Source organism: Lissotriton vulgaris, chromosome 8 (assembly GCF_964263255.1).
Source record: "Lissotriton vulgaris chromosome 8, aLisVul1.2, whole genome shotgun sequence".
NCBI lineage: Eukaryota > Metazoa > Chordata > Amphibia > Caudata > Salamandridae > Lissotriton > Lissotriton vulgaris.
The window spans coordinates 295809402-295829635 of record NC_141696.1 but is presented as its reverse complement, the minus strand read 5'-3'; positions in this window follow the sequence as shown (position 1 = coordinate 295829635).

Below are 20234 nucleotides of genomic sequence, written 5' to 3'. Positions count from 1 at the left end.
CTACAATACTGTGGTAGATTTCTTTTGCATAGGTTGAATTTCTTTTTTGTTACATATTAAAACAACATGTAAGTAAGCAACATCATGCTTTTTTATTTAAATACAGAACATTAGAAAGAAAGGGCGCTCAATTACAACAAAATGGCGCAACGTGGCACCACAAGCCTGCTTCCTGCGCCACACTGCACCATAAGGAAAGTGCAGGAATGTGTCGTATTTATGGCACTATGATGCATCCCTGTCCTTTTTTTTGTACTGGCGCCGTTTAGACAGCCTTGCACCGATATCGACACCCTAGGACAATAGCGCTATGGTCTTTACATTAAAATCCAGATGGTTTGTGTAGGAAGGGACACCACTGTTCACAAAAACAATTGTTGTGCAACTGGGAATGTGTCAAATACCAAGGGTGTTGAGCTGAAACACCCACCGCAATGCCCGTGGCACACCTCCCCGACGCAGTGTGAGGCAACGCAGAGACTTGTGCTGTTTTGACTCACAACATATCTACGAGGTCATGAAAAGCCATGCAGGCAGTGGTGTAACACATGTCGCTACGGTGCAGGGGCCCCAAGCTTCAGGCGGTCCCTCAGCAGGGAACCCTGGCCGGAGAGCTTCTGACTGAGTCCGGACGAGCCCCTCCACATACTTTGCAAGGGGGTCCCTCTCAAGTTTGGTTACACCAATGCACGCAGGGTGGCTTTCTGTGCCCTCGTAGATATGGGCCTGCACTGTGTGCCTCCAGAGGGTCCCAAAAGCGACGCTCCCGCGGCTGAAACGTGCTGCAAGGGGCTTGTAAATAAGCCCCTAAGACTTTTATTCTCAAGCATATCCTACACGTCTTTATTAACCTCAGCTTAGGAAAAAATAAAACATTCTTCTGGAGCAGCAATCCTTTTGTTAAGAGGAAGAAAGGCAGACGATAAGATACGAATTAATTAAAACAGCTCTGTGGAAATGAAATCTTAATCGGCAAAGAGAGAGAGAGAAGAATGGCTGGCTTAGCACAACAAAAGAAATGGCCTGTTTTACTATTTACAGAGCTATTTACTTGTACAAGCATGCAATTATTATCTTTGCCTCTGCATGATGTGCAACCTCCAGGTCGTCCTGGCATGCACTGATCCAGCGTTATCATTTATGCTCTGAGCACAAAGTAATATTCTGTCGTCCTTGGAAATCCACGCTTCATTTCTTTCATGGTCTCTCCCTCATTTATACATTTATAAGTACAATGGAGTTTCAGATTTATCAAGTCTTCATATGAAACGCTCGAAAGCATATCTCTGGAAATGTGGCGTATTTCATCCTGAGCTATTAAACTATTTGTAGACAAAAGGGTTGAGAGAGCGCAATTTGAATAGAAAGTATATAGTAATCATATCTAGACGTATATGTTATAACCATAGGAATGGAACGCATATCGTAATGTAAAGTTGGCGACTATAGCATAAAGGCCAATGGATGTGATAACATGATATAGGAAATATAAATGTATTCATACGTTAAACTGCATTAGATTTAGAAGGCCCGTATACATGATGGGTAGATGTAGAAATGTGTATGAAATGTAGAACGTGCACAGTAGAATTCGTGTACGTGTGTAACTTTAAATGTGTAACTTTACATTGGGAGAAGCGAAGAGAAAATAACGTGGAAAGGCGTAAACGTGGAGAAACGTGGATAAATGTATAAGAGAACTCACATAAAGATGTAACCAAGGAAGATGTATAAAGTTATATTCTATACAGTCGTATTCTATGTATTTCATGTATTTGATGTAGAATGTTTAAGTATAACTAAGGCTTTTTCTAAAGTACGAATATATAAATGTATGCCAAAGGTTATACTGTGTAGAGGGCATTTGTAGAAATGCTGGAAGAGTTTAGGTCATTTGTGTTTATAACCTAACTGGTCAAGAGTTCGAGAGAGCATAGTCACATGAATGTAATTTAGTGGTCTTGTGAAGGTCGTAAATAGCTTGATGTGGACATGAGAGCCGAGAAGTCTAGCACTTGTTAGATTTAAGGTGACAATGCCGGACGGAGCTTATTGCTCGAACGTGAGGAGAGACACTTTGAATATAGACTATGTTTTGACAAGACCATTCACAGGACCTAGCAGGGTCAAGTTAAGAGACATAGAGTTAAGGCCTTGTCTAAAATTCATATGTTACATGATCTGAAAGAATCAATAAATGTCGACGATGAAATGATGAAGATGACATCCAAAGGAGAAGGGTCAACTTAACGGACGACGCAAGGAGTGGACGAATGGAAGAAGCAGGAAGTTGACATCATCGGGGAAAGTCCGTGGTGGGCGTCAAGGGGCGTTCCACCCACACTGTGATTGTGTATTTTAGGGACAGCACCCCGGGGAGGAGGTAGCAATTGGCAAGCAGGAGAGGGCAATCAGAGAAGGGCGAATTGCTCAGAGCAAAGGCAAGGGTAGATGCCTTGAGCAGATGCGCTGAGACATCAGAGCGCAAGGGAGCAGTAGGCCGAGGACCCTTAGAGAGCGGATGGGTAGGCAGATAGGGTACTGCTTCTGAAACCTAAGATTTCCTTTAGAGGCTAAGAGAGTTTGAACTTCTTTGGAAGTCAAACTGCTGACACCTTTTTAGGGAAGAAACTTGCGAAGTAGGATTGTCACATAGTATAGAGTAGGGACAGATTAACTTGATTATTGTTTTATCTTACTGCAGATGACGTAGAGGAACCACTTCACATCGAAGCTTAAGCAGCTGAGATATTACTTGATTTTGTATTTTGTATTCTTTTGAGATTTTATCCTGAGTGGATTGTATCGTATTCAAATTAATCTTTATATAAACTTTTGAAATTTCATCAGTTGTAAGTGGTTCTTCAGAGTGGCGTCAGTTAATGGGGGTTGTCTAACCAATGCGGGGGTGGTCCTTTCCTCAATGACAGATAGCAACGATCCAAAAAACAGATGAATGGGATTCTTTATTAAATTTATCATAATTATAAATTGATATCAAAATCTCATTCCCCGCAGTTGGTAGCAGAGGATGGTTATCTTCTTGAGGAAGACGACCTAGGCCAGGTTAGTTTACCCCAAGGTCCCTAGTCATCGTCGACCAGAAGAAGAATTGCAGCCGAAGACGGTGCTGACGGTGCGTCGAGAGAAAAGCAGCAGAGTCGGTCGAGAGTGAGTATAAGGGTCATGCGTTGTAAGATTGCGGTGTTTTATGTTGTTCCTGTGTTGTAATGTCAAGCGGAGTTGAATGCCTGTAGTGTGATTGAGGGAAAGTTGTGAGCGCGCGCAACTGGATGAAATCTTATGTCCAGAGGACTTAAGTGGTTCAGGTGTATCGAACACCTAGAGTAATTTGTCTACCATTGAAAGGGGGTCATGAGGTACCATTGATTTCCCGACAGACCGATGATAGGGGGAGCGTATGTGTGAGTGAATGAGTAGCGGACGCTGGTCGTACGTTTACTGCGTGTAAGTAACCTATCAGTTAAGGCAAGTGTCCGACCGTAAGAGGAAAGACGCTGTGCCAGTTGAGGTAGCAATTACAGTAGACTGTGGCCGTACAGTCAGAGAAAAGTGATCGCTTGGACGGAAGTAGTCATTTTTCAATGTATGAATGAAAACGCATGTGAAATCGTGAGACGAGTTGAGAAACGAGAGAAGCTGCTGAAGAAGAGACAAGTGACGTCAGTGTAGAACCGTGCTGGGATAGGCTGATTAGCGAGAGTCGTACAGGGATTGGTGGTTGTCATCAAGTAAGAAATATCATACGGGATCAAAATGAAGTGTTTTAAGGGTTTAGGAAAAATCTTTAAAAAGAAAAGGAGAAATCTATATGCCGGAGAAGAAGCTCCACCAGAAGGCACACCAGCATATCATATGGCAGTAAATGTAGGCTTACACTCAATACTGTGGATTTCCGAGTGGCATAGGCTAACAGAAGGGCAAAAAGAACTAGCGTTTCCAAGATTTGGAACGTTTAAATTAGAAGTGTTGAACCAACTGAAGGCGACAATGCTTTCAATGAGACCTCTACCGAGGCCAACACAGTTTGAAGCTCTTGGTGTGTGGTTTAGAACAGCACACGAAAGGGGCGTAAAGAGGCGACAAGAAAGAGTGAGAAGATCGGTAAAGGCAGTGCAGGATGCTAAATGGGACGATGAAGCTAAGAAATGGAGGATACAGAAGGTAGAAGCGGACAAACTGTTCACCATGATAGAGGCTACGGGAGAAAGGAAACCTCTAGAACAGGAAGATGAGGAAAGTGAGTCGGAGGAGGATCTAATAGACAGGTTGTTAACAGATAAACCACCTCCATATAGCGGTGAACTTGCGAGTCCCATATTACCGCAAGTAGACGGAACTAGGTGGGGAGAGTATAAGTCGATCCCGGTATCAGAGTGGGACGCTACTAAGACAGTAGAAATACCCCAAGCTAGTCCTGAACAGAGAGTAGTGGGAAGATTTGTGGTCCAGAGGGCTCCAGAGACGCAATGCGCTAGGTCATACCAGATGCCGGACGCCTTGCAGGTCCCGGTCACCATAGGCCCTATTGTGTCAATCTATAACCCAGAAGGGGTTCAACAGGAGGAACAGGCACGATGGGACAATGAAAGAGCAGAAGAGGAGAATAGGAATGCCACAATGAATTCCCACAGGCAGATACGAGCACCAATAAGTCGGAGTACCCCATTTGATTCCGCAGCAGGTCCCAGGGTAGAACAGGGAGGTCGAAGAGGACCAATGGACTTAAGGGGACCAAAACCGAAAACCCATAAGGAATTAAGGGAATACCTGAGAGAATGGGATGCGGCCGAAGAGGCTCGGAATAAAAGTTTAGAAACGGGATCCGAGTGGAGAGAGCAGGATAACAGGATTCTCTCTCATTGTGGAGCTGGCGAAAGCAGCCCCGAGTGGGAGGGAGGAAGCCAAGAGAGCAGAAGAGATACTTATCCTACTGAGAACAGCAATAGGCTAATGTGCGAAGACAGGAGTGCAGGGTGTGGCGAAGTGCCTCGTGTCACCTTCAGTGAAGGGGAACATAGGACACAGGAGTACCGGAATACCTTCAGGTGCACACACCATGCCCCAGGTGAGAATGCGAGACATTGGAGTCACGGAAACATGGAGAGTCGCGAAGCGTCTCGACATACATCCGGGGACAGCGGAAGGAGTCATGAGAATTCAGGGAGTCGCGAAACATCTCGCCATGCATCCGGTGATCATGAAAGAGATCACGGGAACACGGAAGATCGGCGAGGGCCTTTCATTTTGTTAAGTGACACCAGAAAACAAGCAAGTTATAATGGGTTAGAACCGAACGGTGGATCCTATCTCACATCTGGAGAAACCGAACCGAAAAATCGGAACGTAGGGTTGGGGGAAGGAGCCTTATTCCACCATACCCCACGGGACGATGGAAAGGCTTGGGATCTAGAAGGGTGGGAACGAAGAGATGGAAGGAAGACTCCTCATAACTCACCTGTACTCAGGCGTAGGGCGCATAGTGGAGGTGAGAGGGATATGAGAGAAGAACATAGAACTGAAATGCTGAAAGCTGAAATAAAAGCGAAACGGCTTGATGTGATGAGTTTGAAGGCAGATCTGGATGAATTGATTGATGGTACAGTGCAACTAGAGAGATTAAACTCATATACACCAGATGAGATACTGTTTCTATCCAAAGATATTACTCGAAGAGCGAGGTCAGTTCATGAGAACTTATCTAATTTAGCAAACAGGTACATGGTAGACCTGTCACGAACTAAGGCTTTACAGAGTAACCACAGGCTAACTTGCACGGATCAGGATTTGGATGATCGCAGAACGATTGCGCTGAAAGTACACATAAGGGAATTGATCGTAAGTATCAGGATATGGAGAGATCTAGATAGATGGGAGGAAAGATGGTCCAGAAAGGGCTCTGTTAGACGGAGTGTACTTGAGGGCTCCCAGGACACAGGCTTGATGCGAATGGAAGCCTTCCCTTTGCGAGAAATCGCGAATGGAAGCTACGTTCATGTGCCCTGGAGTAGGGGGGATTTGGCGGCATTCACCAATTCCTTCCCAAAGCTTAGGGATAATCCTGTCGAGTGGTATAAGCAGGTAGAGAGATTCGTGAAGATCTCGAAGGTACTGTGGATCGATTTGAACACACTGTTCGATATCGTAGTACCCGGAGACTTGTGGACGGCGTGCAAGCGTAGTGTTGAATGGCCCACTTCTGAGCCATCAAGAGATACCCGGACGAATGGTCCATCTGATAGAGTCATGGAAAAGTACGAGAGAGTAATAACATGGCTAAAAGAGAAAGTGCCGGTACAAGACATAGACTGGGTAAAGATAGATCGGACTACCCAAGAGCCGAAAGAGACAGTGCATGAGTTTTACAAAAGATTGCTGAAAGCATTCAAACAATACAGCGGGTTAGATGTAATGGATCCCAAGGACATAGGACAGTTTGTTTCAAAGTTTGTCTTAGGATTAAGACCAGAAATATGCCTAATGATCCAACAGCATCTGATCTGTTGGCAGAACAAACCTTTAGATGAAATTCTGAGGTACGCAAGGTATTGTAGTGACGAAATAGACTCTAAGGCAAAGAAGCTTAAAGAAAAGTTAATGCTAGTGCAAATGCAAGCTGCTGGAAAGGATAAACCGCGGCAGCAGGGAATAGGAACGCAGGCAAAGAAACAGAATAATCAGAGCAGAGACGAGGAAGAAAGACCGAGACCGAGAATGGATATCGCGACACTGAAAAAGACGACGAGATGCCATCAGTGTAATGAGGTGGGACATTGGCGACGCGAGTGTCCTTACAATGTTGAGTCAGGGGAATTAGAGCAGGAGGAGGAAGAGGTCCAGAACAACGTGGTTAAGGGAGCCATAGTCCCGAAGGGCAGGCTTGTCAAAGGGGGGACTCAGACTCCTCGAGCCCCGTTTCCTCAACCACCTCGCATCACGAACGGAGGAAAAACCTACAGACAGATGCCATTGTTTGTAGGAGGAGAGGAATGTTACTACGTTGATCCTCTTACGGGGCAGCGGGCGAGTAGGGACGAAGACTGTACTCTAGGAGCCGCCTTGGAAGTAGATCAGAGAGGACCATACGTAGAGGCTGAAATAGCGGGATGTCCTACAACCTTTTTGGTGGATACAGGGGCCACTCGATCTACGTTGAGATCTGCGGTAGTCCCGGGTCTGCCAATGTCAGGAGAAACGGTACAGGTGGTAGGAGTTGCGAACAAAAGGATGACAAATCCCTTGACCGAACCAGTGTCGGTAAGGATAGGGAATTACAGTGACGAACATCAGTTCGTGATCTGCGATTCTAGTCCTGTGTGCTTATTAGGGAGAGATTTGCTGTGCAAACTGAATTGCACGATACATTGCACACCTGAGGGGGTAGAAGTGCAGACCAATGATGAGGACGCTGATTTCAAAGTTGTAAACTCAAGGGAATGTGTGGAACTTTATCCTACCTTAACAGTGGAGGAGCTTCCACAAGACTTGAGAGAGAAAGTCTCAGCTGAGGTATGGGATTTTACTGGGGAAGAAATAGGATTGATCAAAGGAGTAGACCCGGTAAAAATCTTGGTAAGACCACATGCTGAGTATCCAAGAACACCACAGTATAAGCTAACGCCAGAGACGATTGCAGGGATTAAGCCTGTGATCGAATCCATGATTAAGCAGGGAATACTGAAGGAGATCGTGGGAAGTCCATGTAACTCCCCGATCATGGGTTTGCAGAAACCTAGTGGAAAATACAGGATAGTGCAGGATCTCCGAAAGATTAATAACATTGTTGTTTCATGTTGTCCAGTGGTACCGAATCCATCAGTCATATTGTTTCAGATACCGTTCCAAGCTGAATGGTTTACCGTGATAGATTTGTGTCAGGCTTTCTTTTCGATACCGTTAGACGAAGAGAGCCAGTATCTTTTCGCTTTCAAGCTGGAAGATCGCGTCTTAACATGGTGTCGTATCCCTCAGGGGTATACAGAGAGCCCATCGATCTTTAACCAGTTATTGAAACGAAATCTTGAGAGTCTAGTACTGCCCAAGAATTCAGTTCTAGTCCAGTACATAGACGACCTCCTAGTTGCGTCAGAAACTGAGGAAGCTTGCAAGGAAGACACCATCACCTTGTTAAATCACTTGGCTGAGAATGGACACAAGGTGTCTCCAAGTAAGTTGCAATATTGTAAGACTGAGGTGCAATACTTGGGCCATAGGATTGAAAAGGGAAAGCGGAAGGTGTCTCCAGACAGAATAGAGGCGATTATGAAAATGAACGCGCCTACAACACAAAGAGAAGTCAGGATGTTTCTAGGCATGGTTGGTTATTGTCGACAGTGGATAGCAAACTTTTCGCTGAAGGCAAAACCGTTATTACAACTGACGCACAAAGGAGTAAGTGATCCGGTACCATGGGACAAAGATTGTTTGATGGCGTTTTTGCAGCTGAGGGAGGACTTATGTCGCGCCCCGGCTTTAGGAATGCCAGATTATAAGAAACCTTTTTTGCTTTACTGCTGCGAGAGAGAGGGATGCGCTTTAGCGGTATTAGCACAGGTCCATGGAGATGCGCGCAGGCCAGTGGCGTATTTCTCGGCTACATTAGATCCAGTAGCCGCAGCGTTGCCCGGATGTCTCAAATCCGTAGCTGCAACGGGTGTCAGCATTGAAAGATCTGAAAGCGTAGTTATGGGTCATCCGTTAGAAGTGTATGTACCACATTCTGTAGAACTGTTAATGACAAGGACGAAGACTCAGCATCTGACGAACAGCAGGCTCACACGCTACGAGCAGGTCATACTGGCTGCCGAGAATGTGACCCTAAAGAGATGCTCTGTCTTGAATCCTGCAACCTTGATGCCACTTCCGAATGAAGTGGACGACGAAAATTGTACAGAACATGACTGCCTCGATGTGACTGAACTATGTACCAAACCGAGACCTGATATCGTAGATGAGCCATTGACAGACCCAGACGAAATTTTCTTCGTTGATGGTTCATGCGTAAGAAACGATGTCGGTCAGCTGAGAGCAGCTTATGCAGTATGCACGATTACCAGAGTTATAGAAGCCGCTTGCCTGGAAGGAGTACACTCCGCACAGGTAGCTGAAATTGTGGCTTTGACTCGTGCTTGCTTAGCAGGCGATAGACTTCGAGTCACTATATACACCGATAGTCAGTATGGTTTCGGCGTAGTTCATGATTACGGGCAGTTGTGGTCTCAAAGAGGTTACATGACCTCCTCGGGTTCTCCTATTAGGAATGGAGAATTCGTGAAACTTCTGTTAGAGGCTTTGCAAAAACCTTTGGCCATAGCCGTGGTCAAATGTGTAGCTCATACCAAAAACACGGATTTTGTATCACTAGGAAATAAATATGCAGATGAGGTGGCACGTTATTGCGCAGAGCAGGGATATTCTCACACTGATACAAAAGTGGGGGGAATCCAGGAAATGACTGAATTGACCATGTTGTTAGACACTGTAGATACGTGGGATGAATTGAGAGCAGTACAGGAAAATGCACCAGATGAGGAGAAAAAGGGCTGGGAAACAGCTGGGTGCGGAAAAGGTGAAATGAATTTCTGGGTGTCTGCCGATGGAAGGGCAGTATTACCAAATGAGTTTGTTAGTCCCATGGCAAGGAAATTGCATGGATCAGCACACATAGGAAGAGATGCTATGGTGAGAGTATTCAGACAAACGTGGTTTAACCCTAAATTTAGAGTAGCGGCAGAAGCAGTGTGTCAGCGATGTACGATCTGTCAGCAACTAAATGTGGGTAAGAGAACACCAGTTACCTTGAGTCACGTAGGAAGGTCTGGGGGGCCTTTCAATAGGATGCAGATTGACTTCATAGAAATGCCTCCATGCAACAGACTCAGATACGTGCTGGTGATTGTTTGTATATTTTCTAGATGGGTTGAGGCTTACCCTACACGTAGGTGTGATACACTTACAGTAGCAAAATTGTTACTTAGAGAGTTGATACCGAGGTTTGGGGTGCCATCCTCTTTGGAATCGGACAGAGGAACTCATTTCAATAGCGAAGTGGTGAAGATGCTGTGCTCAGCTTTAAATATCGATCAGAAGTTACACTGCAGCTATCGACCGGAAGCCTCAGGGATCGTAGAGCAAATTAACAGTACTATCAAGTCCAGACTGGCTAAAGTTTGTTCATCGACATCCCTGAGTTGGCCAGACGCACTTCCAGTAGTTCTCATGAGTATACGTAGCACACCTGATAGAAGAACAGGCCTCTCTCCACATGAAGTGCTAATGGGGAGAGCTATGAGATTGCCATCGGTTCCGACTGCAGCGCTAGTGAACATCACAGACGATTTGATCTTGGACTACTGCAAGGGACTATCTGATGCCGTTAATTCTGTGTCCCTCCAGGTCCAGGCTGCAGAGGTTCCATCAATACAAGACTTGTGCCATGACCTGAGTCCAGGAGACTGGGTCCTGGTGAAGAAGCATGTCAGGAAGAATTGCTTAGACGTGCGTTGGCGAGGGCCGTTACAAGTCATACTTGTAACGAATACTGCAGTGAAGTGTGGAGGTCTGCCAAACTGGATACATGCCTCACACACCCGAAAAGTGCCAACACCTCCAGAAGACACAGCTCCTCTCTCGGATGAGAATCCGGCGGCAAGCGGAGAAGCCATAGAGGGGGAAAGCCAAGCTGTGGAGGTGATCGAAGAAGCTGAAACTGTGTTGGAGCAGGGCGACGAAAGTCAGGACACGAGTGGGACCGAAGTTGCCTCAGGAGAAGAAAGTAATTGGGAATCCGACACAGATATCGGACAAACTGAGAGTGACCAAGAGACAGTTCCTGGAACAAGGAGCGGAAAGACAAAGAGTGAAGAAGCCAGTTGGCCGGAGAGAAGGAAAAGGCCAAGTTCGGAAAGGAAAAAGGAAAGAACTCTTGCCCCGATCGCTGAAGAATCGGATCAGGAGGACGAGACGACAGATTCAGGAACTGAGAGTCCACGAAGATCAAGAAGGGTACGTGTGCCCTGCAGAAGGTACGCCACCCCAGAGTGGACTTATCTAGCGGATGTATTGGGGACAGAAATCTGGGAGAGTGAAGAGTGTGAAAGTAACCACTCTCGATCCAGTCGTGACAGTGGAGATATGGATGTTGGCGCCTGGGCTTGAGACTGAGGGGTTACTGACTTTCACACTTCCCATACCCCCACGTTTGAGTAAAATTCAAGATTTAGTGTTAAAAAGACTACAATTTCCAACAGTTGGTCAGCAAATGACAGAAGAAGAAGAAAAAGTTATTCGTTTTGAACTGTTAATTATTGTTGTGAAAGCTGCAGGTCCGAAAATAATTGTTGATGCATAAAAGACTTTTTGTACTTATGTTATAAAGAAGAAGATAACCTAGCGCCGAGTGGAAAGAAGAATAAAATTAGGGATTACATTTAGAGGACGGAGAAGGGCTAGGGTTGTCTGCTGCTAAGAAGAGAAAAAGACATTGTGGTGAAAAGACACCTGTTGATAACAAGCACTTTAAAAGACTGTGAAAGCAAACAAGCAACCAAAGACTGGAAAGAGAACTTTCGCTGGAGAACGAGGTACGCTGTTTTGATAACATGGAGAACGGCAACCCAAACAGAAAAGCTAGATGTATAGTAGGTACACTTATAGCAATAGTGATATTTCTCATAATCATAGTAGTAACGATATCTTACATGGCAGGACATGAAAACGATAAAAGAATAGTAAATGTAAAAATTGTAACGACTTTGAAACCTGCTCTTGTGGGAAAGAAGGAGGAGAGCACTGTTACACGTGAAAAGGCGTTACTTGCAGATGAAGCTCGTAGATTACACATAGACGAGTCACAGGGAAACTTTAGGTCAAATGCATATGCCAAATTATTGTATGAATATATCGATGCCATGGAGGCCAAAGATTGCTACGTTTGTATGCAACTGCCGGCTTCTGTAGACGAAGGCATTAGATATCACCATCTCCCATTGACTTATGGGATAACATGTAGTTTACTGCTTAGTATATTTTATGGTAGAGAAGGGTTTGAGTACTACTTTTCAAATTATGATTCGGTACTGCCTGAAGTTCCGAATTATAAGCAAATGAATAAGTGGGACTACTACAAAAAGGAAGATAGACTGGCTAAATTCTTTCTTCCTTGGGATGCATTAGATACATCATATGCACGTAGAAATAATCTGACTTGCAAGGTATCAGAAGTAGAGAAAAGGTTTATAGCACAAGTAGATGATCGATGCAGACGGCAGAAAATTCTAAAAATGTCAGGACAATGGAAAATAGACTGGACAGAAGAAGAGAAGGCACATAAAAAGAAAGGTAGCAATGGTCCAATAGCATTGGATAGAACGCAGAAAGGAAAGTTATGTTTAACTCGAAGCAAAACGTATTATGAGAGTGAATTTGTAGGTGAAGTTAGTTGTGAGCACTCTTTCAGACTGGAGTACTACACAAAGGATTTTATGAAAGGGATGCAAGCTATTCCGAATGTGTATTTTGTATGTGGGAGAAATGCCTATGTAAAACTTCCAGACAATTGGTATGGTTCGTGTTACTTGGCAATTGTCTTCCCCAAAATATATCATGCGAAGGATTTGGCGATCATAGAAGGAAAGTCTTCGAGGAGAACGAAAAGGGAAGTAGGAGATGCAGAAGTAGTAGGAGATGTATTTGGAGCGATGTTTCCATTGTTAGGTTTGATTCTTAACGATGTTAAGATTAGAAGGTTAGCGACAGTCGTGGATAGATTGTCTGCCAGCACTGCAAGATCTTTAATGTTAGTAGAGGGTGAAATGCAGTCGATTAGAGCAATGGTTTTACAGAACAGACTTGCTTTAGATGTAATATTAGCAAAAGAAGGCGGAGTTTGTAAGGCTTTGAAAGTTCAGGAATGTTGTACTTATATTCCTGATAATTCAAAACCACTTGAGAAAGTCATACAGAACATTACACAGATTCATCAAGAAATTGAAGATTTATCGAAAGTAAATGTCTGGGAAAAAGTAGGAAATGGAGTGGGAAAGGTTGGAAGTTGGTTTGCTAATCTAGGCAAAAGTATATTTTGAAGCCTGTATTAATAGTAGTAATTTGTATAATTACATTATTAGGATTAGTAAAATTGTATAAATGGTATAGGTCGAACCAGCTACAAAGATCGATGAGAGACCAAGAAAGGAGACTAGCTGTTCTACAAGATCAACAGTATAAAAGTCTGAGAACACTTGAATCGATAAAAAGAGGAACAGATGTAACTAGTTCGGTATAAGTGAGGTATTCAAATTGCTTTTAGTGATGACTCCTAAAAGTCATCAAAGGGGGGAACTGAGAGAGCGCAATTTGAATAGAAAGTATATAGTAATCATAGCTAGACGTATATGTTATAACCATAGGAATGGAACGCATATCGTAATGTAAAGTTGGCGACTATAGCATAAAGGCCAATGGATGTGATAACATGATATAGGAAATATAAATGTATTCATACGTTAAACTGCATTAGATTTAGAAGGCCCGTATACATGATGGGTAGATGTAGAAATGTGTATGAAATGTAGAACGTGCACAGTAGAATTCGTGTACGTGTGTAACTTTAAATGTGTAACTTTACATTGGGAGAAGCGAAGAGAAAATAACGTGGAAAGGCGTAAACGTGGAGAAACGTGGATAAATGTATAAGAGAACTCACATAAAGATGTAACCAAGGAAGATGTATAAAGTTATATTCTATACAGTCGTATTCTATGTATTTCATGTATTTGATGTAGAATGTTTAAGTATAACTAAGGCTTTTTCTAAAGTACGAATATATAAATGTATGCCAAAGGTTATACTGTGTAGAGGGCATTTGTAGAAATGCTGGAAGAGTTTAGGTCATTTGTGTTTATAACCTAACTGGTCAAGAGTTCGAGAGAGCATAGTCACATGAATGTAATTTAGTGGTCTTGTGAAGGTCGTAAATAGCTTGATGTGGACATGAGAGCCGAGAAGTCTAGCACTTGTTAGATTTAAGGTGACAATGCCGGACGGAGCTTATTGCTCGAACGTGAGGAGAGACACTTTGAATATAGACTATGTTTTGACAAGACCATTCACAGGACCTAGCAGGGTCAAGTTAAGAGACATAGAGTTAAGGCCTTGTCTAAAATTCATATGTTACATGATCTGAAAGAATCAATAAATGTCGACGATGAAATGATGAAGATGACATCCAAAGGAGAAGGGTCAACTTAACGGACGACGCAAGGAGTGGACGAATGGAAGAAGCAGGAAGTTGACATCATCGGGGAAAGTCCGTGGTGGGCGTCAAGGGGCGTTCCACCCACACTGTGATTGTGTATTTTAGGGACAGCACCCCGGGGAGGAGGTAGCAATTGGCAAGCAGGAGAGGGCAATCAGAGAAGGGCGAATTGCTCAGAGCAAAGGCAAGGGTAGATGCCTTGAGCAGATGCGCTGAGACATCAGAGCGCAAGGGAGCAGTAGGCCGAGGACCCTTAGAGAGCGGATGGGTAGGCAGATAGGGTACTGCTTCTGAAACCTAAGATTTCCTTTAGAGGCTAAGAGAGTTTGAACTTCTTTGGAAGTCAAACTGCTGACACCTTTTTAGGGAAGAAACTTGCGAAGTAGGATTGTCACATAGTATAGAGTAGGGACAGATTAACTTGATTATTGTTTTATCTTACTGCAGATGACGTAGAGGAACCACTTCACATCGAAGCTTAAGCAGCTGAGATATTACTTGATTTTGTATTTTGTATTCTTTTGAGATTTTATCCTGAGTGGATTGTATCGTATTCAAATTAATCTTTATATAAACTTTTGAAATTTCATCAGTTGTAAGTGGTTCTTCAGAGTGGCGTCAGTTAATGGGGGTTGTCTAACCAATGCGGGGGTGGTCCTTTCCTCAATGACAGATAGCAACGATCCAAAAAACAGATGAATGGGATTCTTTATTAAATTTATCATAATTATAAATTGATATCAAAATCTCATTCCCCGCAGGGTCTAATGTCTGAACAATGAGACCCCATCAAGGATGCACTAAAACATTTCAAACTTCAAGAATTCCTTTTCCATTTGGCCTTGTGGCCGTTTTATCTGCATTAAAGATGTTCTTAGCCAAACTCATTTTATCGGCGTAAATCTCCATGTCAAATGGTTTCCATAAAATATCTGCCAGAGCATGTTGGAATTCTTGTCTGGTTTTCATGAAGAAAAACGTCGTGGAATGATATGAACCTTTAACTGTTTGAGTGCAGTATGCTAAACAAGTCATGAGCGTTGATACAGCTGTGTCTAAAGTCACAGACGACTTCTTCTAAGGTTAACTTAAGATAATCAGATCACAACATTTTCTCCTTTAGTGATTAACCCCTTCGCTGCGGTGGCTATTCCGCCGCAGCGCTAAGGGGTAGGCGGGGCCGCGCGGCGGTCCCGTGCTCGTGATCAAACCGCTCCGTCACGGCCAGCGGGTGAGCTGTGCTTGTGACGGAACGGTTCCGTCACGGCCCCGCCCGCTCTTCAGAACGTCCAGCGCAGGCGCGGAATTCGCGCCGCGCAGGCGCGACGAGCGGGCCATGATGGAACCGTTTTGTCACCAGCACAGCCCCCCCGAGGCTCGTGACGGAACGGTTCCGTCAGGAACATGACGGAACGGTTCCGTCACGAGCATGGGAGGGGTTAACCCACCACCCATCACCCTCAAAAGGTCAAATTTCATGTTATTACACTATTGCAGTGAAACAGACATGAAAAAAAAACTTCTACTGCGACACAGATTGCTTGTGTCAATGAATTTACAAAGGAAAACAACTTTGCTAATAATCACAACCTTTATTAAAACTTGCACATGAAAAAGGCCATGCCATGAACCATATTTGTCGATGTGCAGGTCTATTATGCCTTTTATGGCCATTGAGGAGGAATGGGAGGGGTAATATGATATACTCTGCTTGTTTGTATATATGTATAGTATGTATAGTATGTAGTGTAGTTCCTATAGTACCCTCATGCAGGACCAGCGCTTTTGGATAACATACGCTGTGGGTCTGGTGGTAAACTGATTCTTTGCACCCCCACCGTGTATGTTGGCCTTGTTTGCATTAGCTAGCTCACAGTGCCAGTATAATCTCTTTTTATAAGAGAGATTTATTTTTGGCAACCTCAGAACACAACAAACCCTGATTCCTTAACCCCTCCCACACTTGTGACGGAACCGTTCCGTCACGCCCCTCGGGTGGGCTGTGCTGGTGACGGAACGGTTCCGTCACGGCCCGCTTGCCGCGCCTGCGTGGCGCGTTCTATTGAGCGGGCGGGGCTGTGATGGAACCATTCCGTCACAAGCACAGCTCACCCGAGGGGCGTGATGGAGTGGTTCCGTCACCAGCGCGGGAACGCCGCGCGGCCCCCCCCTGCCCCATAGCACTGCGGCGGAATAGCCGCCGCAGTGAAAGGGTTAAACTCGTGGAAACAATATACTACTTTTCACCCAGTCACTCATGCTTGCTCATTTGCTCTCAGGGAGATACACGGAAGAAACAGTCAAGTGTGTTTACAATAAGAATTTATTGCACCGTTGTTCTTCTCGTGTAAAGTATATGCGCTGCTTCAACTGTTACACAGTAGCAGAGATATAGAATCAGCAGTGCAGTGACTAAAAAGGAATAGTACAGTTCTACCATTTTGCAATAGTCATGAACATATACATGAATATAAAATGCATTCATAAAATAAAACACATTCTCCTAAGATGCCTGTCTAGGTGTACCTAAGTGTACCTAGCATGTGTGTAGGTGTAAAACAGCTAATAAGCCTAAGAACCAAGAATTCCGCTAGGATTTAGTCAAACCCCATTACCTGAATAATGAGAGTGTGGGACCTCGTCCTGGACACCCCACAAGGGATGGTTAAACAACTATCAGCTGGAGCGTGAGGTGAGAGAAGACTTGGGAACTGCAGCGCAGAATCCTACTTGTCTTGCTGCTCATGTTGCATATGTTTCAGCTTTTTAATTTGTTAGCTCGTGTATTTTTAATTGCAGTTTGCAATTGCACCTGACTTCCAGTCGGCAAGGCGGGATCAGAAGCTTTACCGCGCCGGCCAGCTATTTCACTCAATGCTGAACCGGACGCGCAGCCGCCGGCGCGTCAAAGGCAAGCCCATCTGTGCCCGTCCGCGGCCGAACGGGGCAGGGGGCTGCGGACTATGCCCATTTTCTGGAATACTCGGCCAGGGAGCTAAAATCACTACAGTGTAACCTTTTTATTAATGATATCACTCGTAATAATTTATTGGAAAATGACATTTTAGCTGTTAGACACGTTTTCCCAGAAATGTGTGCAACAGCTCCAGTGATCCGATACTCGCCACCAACCTTTCACCCACAGGTCTCTGACAACTCGACAAGCCAAGAACGTAATGGTTTTAAAATCTGTTATGTAAACACCCGTTCTATTGTAAGACACAAATTAGACATTTTTCAGCTCCTGGATTCTGGAAAGCTAGATATCTTCCTCCTCACTGAAACGTGGCATTTGGAGAAATCTGCTCCTGATATATTAGCAGTATTACCAGACAAGTTTTATATTTTGCAGGCTAATAGGCCCTCAGGGAAAGCGGGGAGTGGGGTTCCAGCCATTATCCGCAAGGATCATCAGTTTATCTCTCTAAAGGTCACTCGTCCACCCTCAGTTTAGAGCTGTGTCCTATAATGTGAATCTTCTACATCATCTTTTATTTGCGCCCTCTTTTATAGATCCCCCCCCGGTACATGCCTTTGTTTTCCCAGGCATTGGGTGAAATGATATCTCATCTCGCCATCAACCATGCCAGACTTCTGATCATCGGCAGCTTCAACTATTGGCCCAATGATGTTAGGGAAAGCTCCAGCTCAGTGGAAATGACTGACCTCTTAGTTGGGATGAACTGCACCCAAAACATAAGGGGGGCCACACACATAAAAGGACATATCCTAGACCAAATTTGGACAGCTAATCTGTAGGTCTCTCCTCCCTTGATCTCACCTTGCATTTGGTCGGATCATCAATTTATAACTTTTTTTCCTTTCTGTGGCTCCCCTCCCAAATGTCAACTTAAAACAAATCTAAAAATCACGAAATTGGAGACAAGTGAATATGGATCTCTTCAGCTGATTACCAGATGACCCCACCCCTGCCGCTCAAGAAGCATTTTAAACCCAGGGAGAGGGTATTGAATGGTGGCTTGAGCGGGCAAGTGACTGTGTCGCTCCGCTCAAGAAAATAAAGGTCCTGAGACCCCATGATGCGCAACTGTGGTTTTCTGATAATTTAAAGAAAAAGAAACTTGCGCTATGACAGCTGGAGGCACCACTATCTCATCAACAAGAAGGTCATTTATTCTAACCTCCTGAAAGAATATAAAAATGAGATCGTCCTTACTAAGGAAGAATACTTTTCCCCAAAAATTGTTAACATCTTATAAATCTAGAGAGATCTTCTCCATTGTTAACGAGCTCTCCAACCCAGATAGGGTCACGCCAAAGTTGGCCTTGTCACAGTCCCTATGTGACTCTTTTAATTTATATTTCACTGAAAAAATTCCTGCCATCAAAGCCAGCATCCCTTCTTCTATTCTTCCCACACTCGGTTCAAATAATTTTCAGAACCTTGCCCGGATGGATCAATTCCCCCCGATCTCAAAGGAGACCTTCTTCGATCTACTAAAAGAGGTTGGCTCTGGCTCTCCCGCTGATTTCTGCCCTCCTCATGTACTTCAAAAAGCATTTTCAATCTGCCCTGACCCCCCTCTCTCATTCCTCAATAACCCACTCACCTGTGGCATTATCCCCAATAGTTTTAGAAGCGCAGAAAACCTTCCTATCTTGATGAAACCAAGCGCGGATCCGTCAGTCCTTAGTAATTATCGCCCTTTCTCCCTGCTCCCCTACCTTGGCAAAGTCCTTGAGGCCTACGTGGCAAACTGTTTTAGTTCATTTGTTGAACAGTCCTAAGTCTTAGATTCCCAGCAGGCAGGCTTTAGACCTGCCCATTCTACGGAATCTGTCATACTGACTGCCTTGGATGAACTGAGGAAAGGAGCCGACAATGGCACTCCCCATGCCTTGGTCTTGTTGTATCTGTCAGCTGCATTTGACACGGTCGATCATACTATCCTGATTGACTGTGTCAGCTGCACTGGGATTCAAGGTCTGGCACTGAAGTGGCTCTCTTCTTTTTTAAATAATCGGTTTCAAGCGGTGTGGCTTGGTAACTTCTCTTCCAAAAAGATGGAATTGACATGTGGGGTTCCCCAGGGCTCCTCTCTCTCTCCCCTTCTTTTTAATTTGTATCTCTGTCCTCTAATTTGTTCTCTGAGAGAAAGGAAGATAGGAACGTACAACTATGCAGACAACCTTCAACTGATGTTCGACATTAATTCCTCATCTTCCTCGGTAACCAACTTTCTGATCTTCATTAGTAACTGGAGGAATACCAACCAACTGAAGTTGAGCCCAGATAAAACCGAGTTGATTCTCACGGGTGGCATCTCCAACCCGTGGCATTACAACTTTTGGCCATCCTCAATGGGCATCCCCCCTGAGCCAGTTAGCCCTGCTAAACGTTTGGGAATAGTGTTCTCCAAAGGCCTGTCCCTGAACTCCCAGATCGGCTCAGTGGTCTTGGCTGGTTTCTTCCAACTGCAGGGAATAAGAAAGATCAGCAGATTGTTGTCCAAGGAAGCTGTGATCTTGGTTATTTTAGCCCTGGTTATCTCCCATTTGGCCTATGCTAATTCATTGTATGTTGGGATTCCAGCCTATCAATTGAGACGCCTGCAGTTCAAAATCAAGCTGCTAGACTTATTTTCCATCTACCTAAGTGGCACCATGTCTGACGCCTTATGAAGAAGCTACATTGGCTACCGGTGGCCGAGAGGTGTGCTTTCAAGCTGGGATGCACTATTTTTAAAGACCTTTACGGCAATAACCCAACCTTCATTTCCTCCAAGATCCAATGCTACATCCCCTCCCGAGATCTGCGATCATCCCACTTGAACCTGTTGGCAAGATCTTCTTTCAAAGGTAAGAAGCACGGGGCTCTAGATTCACCATTTTGGCCCCTCAATTTTGGAACTTCCTGCCTGTGGAGTTAAGATCAGTGACTTCCTATGCTCAGTTTAGAAAACTGCTTAAGACACGGATGTTCAGACAAGCATAT